Genomic DNA, 9,178 nt, shown 5'->3' with positions numbered 1-9,178 from the left:
ACAACTGTCAAGAATCCTAGGGCTTTCTTTAAACCGTAGCTTTGGCTCCGGCTTCAGGTCTCCGCTTGATGTTGGAAACACCGTGCAAAATGTACACTGTTCGAAAATTGATGACACAGCACAAGCCGGGGTGTAGGACAAATCAGTGGCTACGGCTGTAGATATGGATGCAGCTGTTGCTGAGAGTGTTTACTGTGGGCATCCTATGTGTCATAAGCCTTTTTCAGGTATGGCGGACGTTATAGGAGTGTACTGTTTGGTTTGGGTGTATACACACAAATTTACCCAAACCTTACAGTGTTGTAGCATTGTGTCCGCCACATCTCAAAAAGGCCGATTGCGTTTTGATCCAGCAGGGCTTGAAGGTTGCACTGGACCGCAGGCCCAAGGCCACTGGTTTCATTGCTGGGCAAGTGGACTTTAGATTGGATTGTTTCGGCGGTCTTGTGCTCTTTCAATTGAATAACTATACATGTACCTCACTTTAATATCTTGAACAGAAACAGATGTTAAAATGTCGACCTTGGGTCTTTGTTCTATTGAGAGTAACCTCAAAAGACAGACAAAACGTCATCACAGATGTCATAGGCCCTTTTTGAATCCACGGCTTTGACTTTGAATTCAGCTTCAGGCTCTGTGTTCTCTCGTCTGAAGCCCTTAATGATTGCGCCAAAAACAACCGTGGAGCCAAGCTAGCCTAAGTCGAATCCAAGTCGAATCCAAGTCCGAAGCAGTGGTTTTGAAAAAGGGCCATAGTTTGTTTAAATGCATGTTGCCAAGATTCAGTCACTTTCTTTCATTGTGATACTGGTCTTGTTCAAACAATTTTGGTCCAGTTATTATTTTGAGCTACAAACCCTTCGGTCTTGTGGATTTCTCTCTGAAAATCAAGACCTGTATGTCCAGACTAGTCCAGCCCAGCCATGCCAGCTGTTAGTTCGAACCTGGCCAAACTTGCTTCTGGTCAAAAGTTTACTGCCTGCCTTGAAACGGCATTTTTTTTCTGTGTTGGTATCAGTGTCTGTGTTTTGAGGCATAGCATGGTGAGGTATCAATGTGTTTAGGTAGTGCCTAGTAACACCATGGTGTAGAGTCGTTCAAGGAGATATTGACCCGATTCACCTGACGTCATCATCAGAATAATCTTGGATGCGCCATTTTGTGGTCAATGTTACTGTGCGTTTTTTTAGTGAAGTGGGCATTTTAGTCAAAAGGCCTATAGTGTTACCACAATCTGAATATATGCAGTATCAGTATCACCAATCAATATTACAAGGGCTTGTAAAAATTGTGGGGAGGTAATATTGGCAGCTGATGGGCCTTTAGTAGCTGGTCAAGCAAAAAATGCAAGACCTGAGTTATTAGAATTAATTGGTTAACGTTTAATTATATATATATATTATGTAAAATAAGAAATGATAGGATAAGATAAGAACTTTATTATCCCTCACTGGGGAAGTTAAAACTTGCCTTGATTCAAACAGTACAAACAAAAACACTAAGAAGTTTATAAAACTAAGCAAAAAACAGATTGATAAAAAAAACTATTAAATAAGAATATCAAGTATAAATATATGTATATCCAGAGCTTGTAACTTTGCATTGTTGAGAAATGGAAAGAAGGGCAGTGCTCATGTTCTCTCCTCAAGCGCCATGAGCGCCTTCCTGAGGCGGATACCGGCGCTCAATTAAGTGTTCTTTATTATTATTATTATTATCATGTGATGAAGGGTTAAGAGGGAGTCTGTCAATCTTTTTTTCACAGAACTCGGGAAAAGTACCAAGTTGTACAGTGCTTAAAGGCAGTAGACACTAATGGTAATTACTCAAAATAATTATTTTCATAAAACCCTTCTTGATTACGAGTTATGGGGAGAGGTTGATAGTATAAAACATTGTGAGAAACGGCTCCCTCTGAAGTGACGTAGTTTTCGAGAAAGAAGTAATTTTCCACGAGTTGATTTCGAGGTCTCGAAATCAATCAAGCATCTGAAAGCACACAACTTCGTGTGACCGTGGTGCGACAAGGGTGTTTTTTCTGTCAGTAATATCTCGCAACTTTGACGACCGATTGAGCTCAAATTTTCACCGGTTTGATATTTTATGCATATGTTGAGATACACCAACTGTGAAGACTAGTCTTTGACAATTACCAATAGTGTCCAGTGTCTTTAATACAAATCGGTGTAAGGGTAAAAACAAATTATGTTGTATATTATTCTCGATGCAAAATTAACATCTTTTAAGAAAAGTGGTGAGAAAATTGAGACGGCTGTTGCAGGACCTGACGAGCCTAGTGTAGAGTCTTTCTCAGAGACAAGTGTTCAAGAAAGACTGCTAGGTCGGAACGTTGAAAGACCACCAACTATTTTTACAGGAAAGGTTGGTGTTAGTAGAGTGGGACAATAGTTGTTATATCACCAGCTATTTTCAAACCCTGTTTATTTAAAGATAGTAATAAGATGTTTCTCATTCATTCATTCGTCCATTCATTCATTCATTCATTCATTCATTCATATATTCATTAAAAGTGTATCATGGTAGCCAAAGGCTGAATTGGGGACATTTTGTGCATCAAGTCAAAAAGATAAACAGGGAAGCTAATACAAAAAAAATGAAATGCAGTTGACACTATTGGTAATTGTCAAAGACTAGTCTGCACAGTTGGTGTATCACAACATATGAATAAGTTAACCGGTGAAAATTTGGGCTCAATCGGTCGTCAAAGTTGCGAGATAATAGTGAAAAAAAAAACACCCTTGTCACACGAAGTTGTGTGCTTTGTGATGCTTGATTTCGAGACCTCGAATTCTAAACTTGATGTCTCGAAATCAAATTCGTGGAAAATTACTTCTTCTCGAAAACTGCGTCACTTCAGAGGGAGCTGTTTCTCACAATGTTTTATACTTGAGTCTATCAACCTCTCCCATTACTCGTAATCAAGAAAAGGTTGTATGATGATAATAATTTTGAGTAATTACCAATAGTGTCCACTGCCTTTAAACAAAAACAGTAAAATTACACAAGGCACAATAATGAAGGCAGAAAATAAAATAAAAATTTTTTAAATAATAAAGTACGCAAATTATTAAAGGTAGTGGTCATGTTGGTAATTAAAATTATTTTGTTTCTCCAAAACCTTACTTGGTAACGAGTAATGGGGGAGCTGTTGATGGTAAAAAAAAAAACTTTGTGAGAAACGGCTCCCCTAATTGATTGATGAGTAATTCTAACTCATGTCACTATTAAAGGCAGTGGACACTATTGGTTACACACGTATATTCCGACACCTATTGTCTATACATAGATGCGTGTCCGTGTTGATAACATTTCATGAGCCTTCAATTAATACAAATTTCAACCCTCTCCTGCGTTTATTGCGCCAATGTCACGTGTAATTTCTTTCATTTGCCCCCCCCCCCCCCCAAAAAAAAAAAATAATATTAATATTAATAATATGTTAACAATTAGTAATAATAATAAACTAGACATTAGGTGTTTGTGAACAAACACAAAGCTGTTCCGTGTTCTTTTGCTTGGATCATGTGCTAAAATGACCAAGGAGTCTATAACTGAAACAATTGAAAATAGGTTGTATATTTCTTGAGATATGGTCTCACTTCCGGTTGACCCGGAAGGTGAGGTCAAGGTTTTCAAAATTAATCTCCATGCCCCAATGAGTTTAAAAATTGGTCGTGTACTTCTTGAGATATGGTGCTGCAAAGATTTCCACTATAACTTGTCAATAGAGGGCGGTATATAAGATGAGTGGTATCAACATCTCCTTTCTTTTTTAAGGCAAATAATGTTCAGCTGAATTGCTTATCACCAAAAGTTCAATTAAAAAGTTGAATAAATGTAAAAACTTGTAAAAGGATTGTTTGATTTGTTAGTTTCTTGAGTTCATGACTGTATTTTTAGAGTCCATTGTCATGTGACTTGGTCGGTGGTTTGATGTCTGATCTAGTTAGTAGTAGTACGAGTGGATTTAACTGAACTCTTAACCACCAAACTCTGTGCTTATGATCACCATTTTCCGCTTACTGTTTTTCAAACATCATGCATGCACACAGGTTATGCTTGGCTAACAATTGAGAAAAGAAAATGTAACACTATCGATTTAAAGAACTCGAGTGTTTGGTTTGCGGGAGTAAAAGCCTGGATTAAAAAACTAATATTACAATTGCTTTGTTTGCCAGATTTGTAATAAATGATTCAAATTGCAAAAACTGTCAAAAGAGCATGATTACGTCATCTAGTAAAAGTGTGTTTGGTGACGTCTGTCATCGGTAATATTTTTGTTAAACCAGACCTTTGCCAGACTTGTATGCTGTGATGGTAAAGCATCAAAGCATGTATATTTCAACCTAAAAGGCATTAAACAACGCCCTTTCAAATCAGTTTTATGCTAATATATTTATTTTGAGTAATTACCAATAGTGTCCACTGCCTGTAACTCAATGTACAATGTTTTTTACTCTGACTGTAAGTATTTTTTTAAGTAATGTTTTTTCTACAAATACAAGACCATGTGTAAAACAACCGTTGTGCTGATATCATGTAAAAAGATCTTGAAATAGTTTAATAACTAAGTAAAAAAAAATTCCCGGCTTTCCTGTGATTTCATTTGGCCTATTGGCTATTATTTTATTTTTTTAAACCCACAGTTACTTTTGAATAATGTTTTCGTGGTCATGCAATTAACAAAATTGTGTAATATAAATTTAAAAAATCTATCAGTATCACAAACCAGGGGTTCTGTGTTTCAATTTTTGAGAAGATCGGATTTGTCCTGTCTTGTCTCGCTGGGAATTTAACTTGGGAGAAAAAACACATTTTTGGGGTGGGGCGGTTATTAGCAAAAGTTCTAAATGGTTGACTTACCAAAAATTTAAAAGAAATCTAATTAGTTTTCAAGAGGCTGAGAAATTTTGAAATTTATTTTGTAGTTAACACTAAACATTAGGGTTGTGCATCACCCAGGCACATTCCCACTAAAAACTAACCTCTACAGCGGTTCGGAACTTTTCGTGTGCTCTCGGAACATTCCGGCACGGTTCGCAACGATCCCCCACGCAGCAGGTTTGGGGAGTTGTGGACTAACCACTAGGACCTGGTTGTTAATGATTTCATGTCTATATCTAAAAGATGCAAGTACTGCTTCAGACCTCTTTATTCAAGTACATTTGTAGCAGCAGGTTTGGGAAGTTGTTACATAAGAGTGGACTAACCACTAGGACCTGGTTGTTAATATTTTCATGTCTAAAAGATGCAAGCATATGCAAAATGACGTCATAAGGTCATTCTCGCTCGGGTATTCTCCGATGGGCCGAACCGCTGTGGAGTAAACTATTTAGTGCCTTCCCAGATTTCACGCCGAGAAACTGAAGCGCGCCCTCCATTAGGTCCAGCTGGTAAGCCTAGCTGGTAACATACAGCGTATGCCCCTATACTTGTACACTTTCCCAAAGTACCAGTCTATTTGTCCTGCTCATCACGAGTTCCGTCTGTTTCTCGCCTCAGATCTACCATCTGTAATTACGGATCGTAAACCGGACTACTCTACGTATTTAGCGATTAATTGCACAGTAATTGCGATTTTTCACACAACGAAGTGAAAAAACTATCCGTGAAAATGGCTGAAACATGGCAACTCGCTTTTATAATGATGGTAATGTGCCTCCCTGTCGTCTCTGCATTTGATGCAGGCGATGCCATAGCCCTCATATTTGGGCTAATATTCGGTATCCTTGGGATTTGCGCTTGTTTAGGGTGCTACGCCCGGAAGAGATCTGGTGGTAATCTGTAACGTTGAGCTATGGGAGAGATGGCGGTGGCCGGCTGGAGGCGTAACTCCCCATCGACTGGCTGATGGCTCCCCCATCCCATCGGCTGGCTTGCATGGCCACCACCACCTAACCACTGAACTGGACCAAGAATTAACTTTTATTTGAGTACACAGCAAGAACTACCAGAAGAACTACCTATGGACATGACTCCATCTTGCATGTTCTTTTGGAATGACCGAGCGAGACAGCGAGTGAAAAAGAGCCAGACAGAATCCATTCCAAGATTGAACTTGAAAAGACAGTTGAATGGACATGGATCGACCCTACATCCATCCCATCCCATCCAATGATGTTTCAATTTCAACGCACAATGTCAACGACACTGGAAACTAACTCGGCATTTTATGAAAGATTTCTTCACGGTTCTTGCTTGTGTTTCTGCGAGCTTAACTCAATTGATTTGTACATAAAGAATTTGTAGTGCTAGTGATCAGTGACCGGCTGATGAATTGGGATATTTGATAAATTGAATAAGTCCATGTACATTGATGATGCAGGAAAAGGGTTTTTTTCGTCCATAAAATCCTTCATCAAAATCTTGGCATTTCAAATAACTAAACCAACTAAAAACTGTCTCCTATTTTTGATGTTTCCACCATGCTAAAGATGACCACGCTGATCGGTCCCCAAACATTTCCATAGTTTCCTCGTTTAAGTTTGATGGTGAACACACTGCAGGTTACAGACAAAGTTCCAAAGTTCCCGCAAAGACTTCTCAAAGCTCTCATGTCGGTGTTCAGAAACTTCGTTGAGCTACACACTGCTTATTTGTGATAGTCATTTAACCCTTGATCAATCCATCCATCTGGAGTTGACCTCAAGCTTTGATTATTGCAGGTAAAAACTTTCCAGCCATTGATTTCAAGAATAACGTCTCTTCAATATTGTCAAGTGGTTTTCGAACAACTGCCTCGTCACTGTTTCATGACACTGTTCTTGTCTCCCCTTCTCTCTGATTGTTATTTCGTCTGTTATCATCAACGAGGAGGCAGAATAAGAAGCTGATGTGCTACCGAGGAACTTGACGCTTTACTTCGTCTCGACTAGCTTAATTTCATCCAATGTTTGCAAATGAATAGTAGTGTACGTATCTTTCCAAAACCTAGTCACATGGTCTCAAGTAGACCATTATAAGATCTTGATAATTCATTCGATCGTTATGTTTACAGTTTTAGTAATTTTACATCAGGTGACTACATAAGTTAACTTGAGATCTCCAACTACTCCATTCCTCCAAGCAAATTGGGTTAATTATTCACACTGTTAAACAACAGTGGTTAGTTTACATGTAGTATTTTTAAAAGAAGACTACAATTAATTATTACTTCTATCATTGAGATCAACAGCATTTAGGGCTAGATAGCTCAGTTGAGCACCATCACGTTAATCCAGAGTCCGCTGGTTCAAGTCCTGCTCTAGTAAATTTTTCTTTTTATGACCCTTGTGAGAAAACTGAATTCTGCAGCTTGTTTTCAAAAGTTAAGCTATTTTGTTATTTATAAATTTGTAAGGGCGCCTTTGGTTATAATAATTATTATCATAAAACCTTTCTTGATTACGAGTAATGGGGAGAGGTTGATAGAAGAAAACATTGTGAGAAACGGCTCCCTCTGAAATGACGTAGTTTTTGAGAAAGAAGTAGAGATGTGAATCAGTGTTTGTGATGTCACTGTACTGTACCAGTCACCACAATTTAATACTATGATGTTTTGGTAAGATGCCAATTTCTGGTAAGCAAAATACTCGCTATGCTATTGAAAACAAATGTTGGCAGAATTGAAAGCAAATGTTGGCAGAATTGAAAGCAAATGTTGGCAGAATTGAAAGCAGATGTTGGCTTTTCAAATACTAAGGCCTAATTTTCTTGAGCTGCTGCTTAGCACACAAAATTACCAAGCCTGACAAAAATATGTGCTTACCAGAAGACGGGTTACCGGCCAAAATTTAATGTCAAATGTTCCATACATGTATGTGATTGGTGTCCTGACTGCTCATTTTTGCTTAAAGCCAGTGGACACTTTCGGTAAACGGTGTTGTCCAAGGCCCACACTTGGTGTATCAAAACTTATATAAAATAACAAACCTGTGGAAATTTAGGCTCAATCGGTCATCAGAGTTGGGAGAAAATAATGGGAAAACCCACCCTTGTTTCCGCACGTTTCGCCTTGTCATGACATGTGTTTACTTTAAATCAGTTATTCTCATTGTCGAGAATTGATAATTGTTTTAATGTTTTCTCAAAAAGTAAAGCATTTCATGGAATAATATTTCAAGAGAAGTCTTTTACCATTACCTTCTGTAAACCCTGTCAATTATTTGTAAATCTGTGAACTTTTTTTTTTTCTGTTCCGAAAGTGTATAATGGCTTTAAATAATGGGAAATCGTTAAAGGCAGTGGACACTATTGGTAATTGTCAAAGGCTTGCCTTCGCAGTTGGTGTATCTCAACATATGCATAAAATAACTACCCTGTGAAAATTTGAGCTCAATCGATCATCAAAGTTGCGAGATAATGAAAGAAGAAAACACCCTTGTCACACCAAGTTGTATGCATTTAGATGGTTGATTTCGAGACCTCAAGTTCTAAATCTGAGGTCTCGAAATCAAATTCGTGGAAAACTACTTCTTTCTCGACTACTTCAGAGGGAGCTTTTTCTCACAATGTTCTATACCATCAACCTCTCCCCCATTACTCGTCACCAAGAAAGGTTTTATGCTAATAATTATTTTGAGTAATTACCAATAGTGTCCACTGCCTTTAAGCAATATTTCTATCACTCAAAGCAGTGTTACTCGTCACCAAGAAAGGTTTTATGCTAATAATTATTTTGAGTAATTACCAATAGTGTCCACTGCCTTTCAGCAATATTTCTATCACTCAAAGCAGTGCTATGAAATTAGGTTTATGGGCCTTCGTGTGGCTGTCTTGTCAAATACTTCAGGGGGAATATAATATAGAACATTTTCCACAGACAATGTGCATACATGTACATGTAATTCTTCCAGTTGTCTGTATGTGGCTTTTTGATTTCAAGTCAACTCGCCAAACAATTGAGATTCGTTTAAAAATGCAATTGAATTCCAGGATTGGTGATTTTATGTAGTTGTTCTAAAGTAGTAGAACTGAGTAAAAAACTAATATCGCCTAAAAAAACACAAAACAAATTGAGTGGACAAAATTAACAATAACTGTAGCATTTTCAAGCAGGCCCATTCAATTAAAATTATGGTTCTTTTCACATAGTCTAATTAATAATATACTGATTGGGCAAAGGTGTAAATTTAATTTCTCAGTTACAAAAATTAAGATGTTTAAATATTTGTGTTTA

The sequence above is a fragment of the Asterias rubens genome, chromosome 2 (genome assembly GCF_902459465.1).
Source record: "Asterias rubens chromosome 2, eAstRub1.3, whole genome shotgun sequence".
In the NCBI taxonomy this organism is placed as follows: domain Eukaryota; kingdom Metazoa; phylum Echinodermata; class Asteroidea; order Forcipulatida; family Asteriidae; genus Asterias; species Asterias rubens.
The sequence above is the reverse complement of the archived record's forward strand: the minus strand, read 5'-3'. Positions refer to the sequence as shown.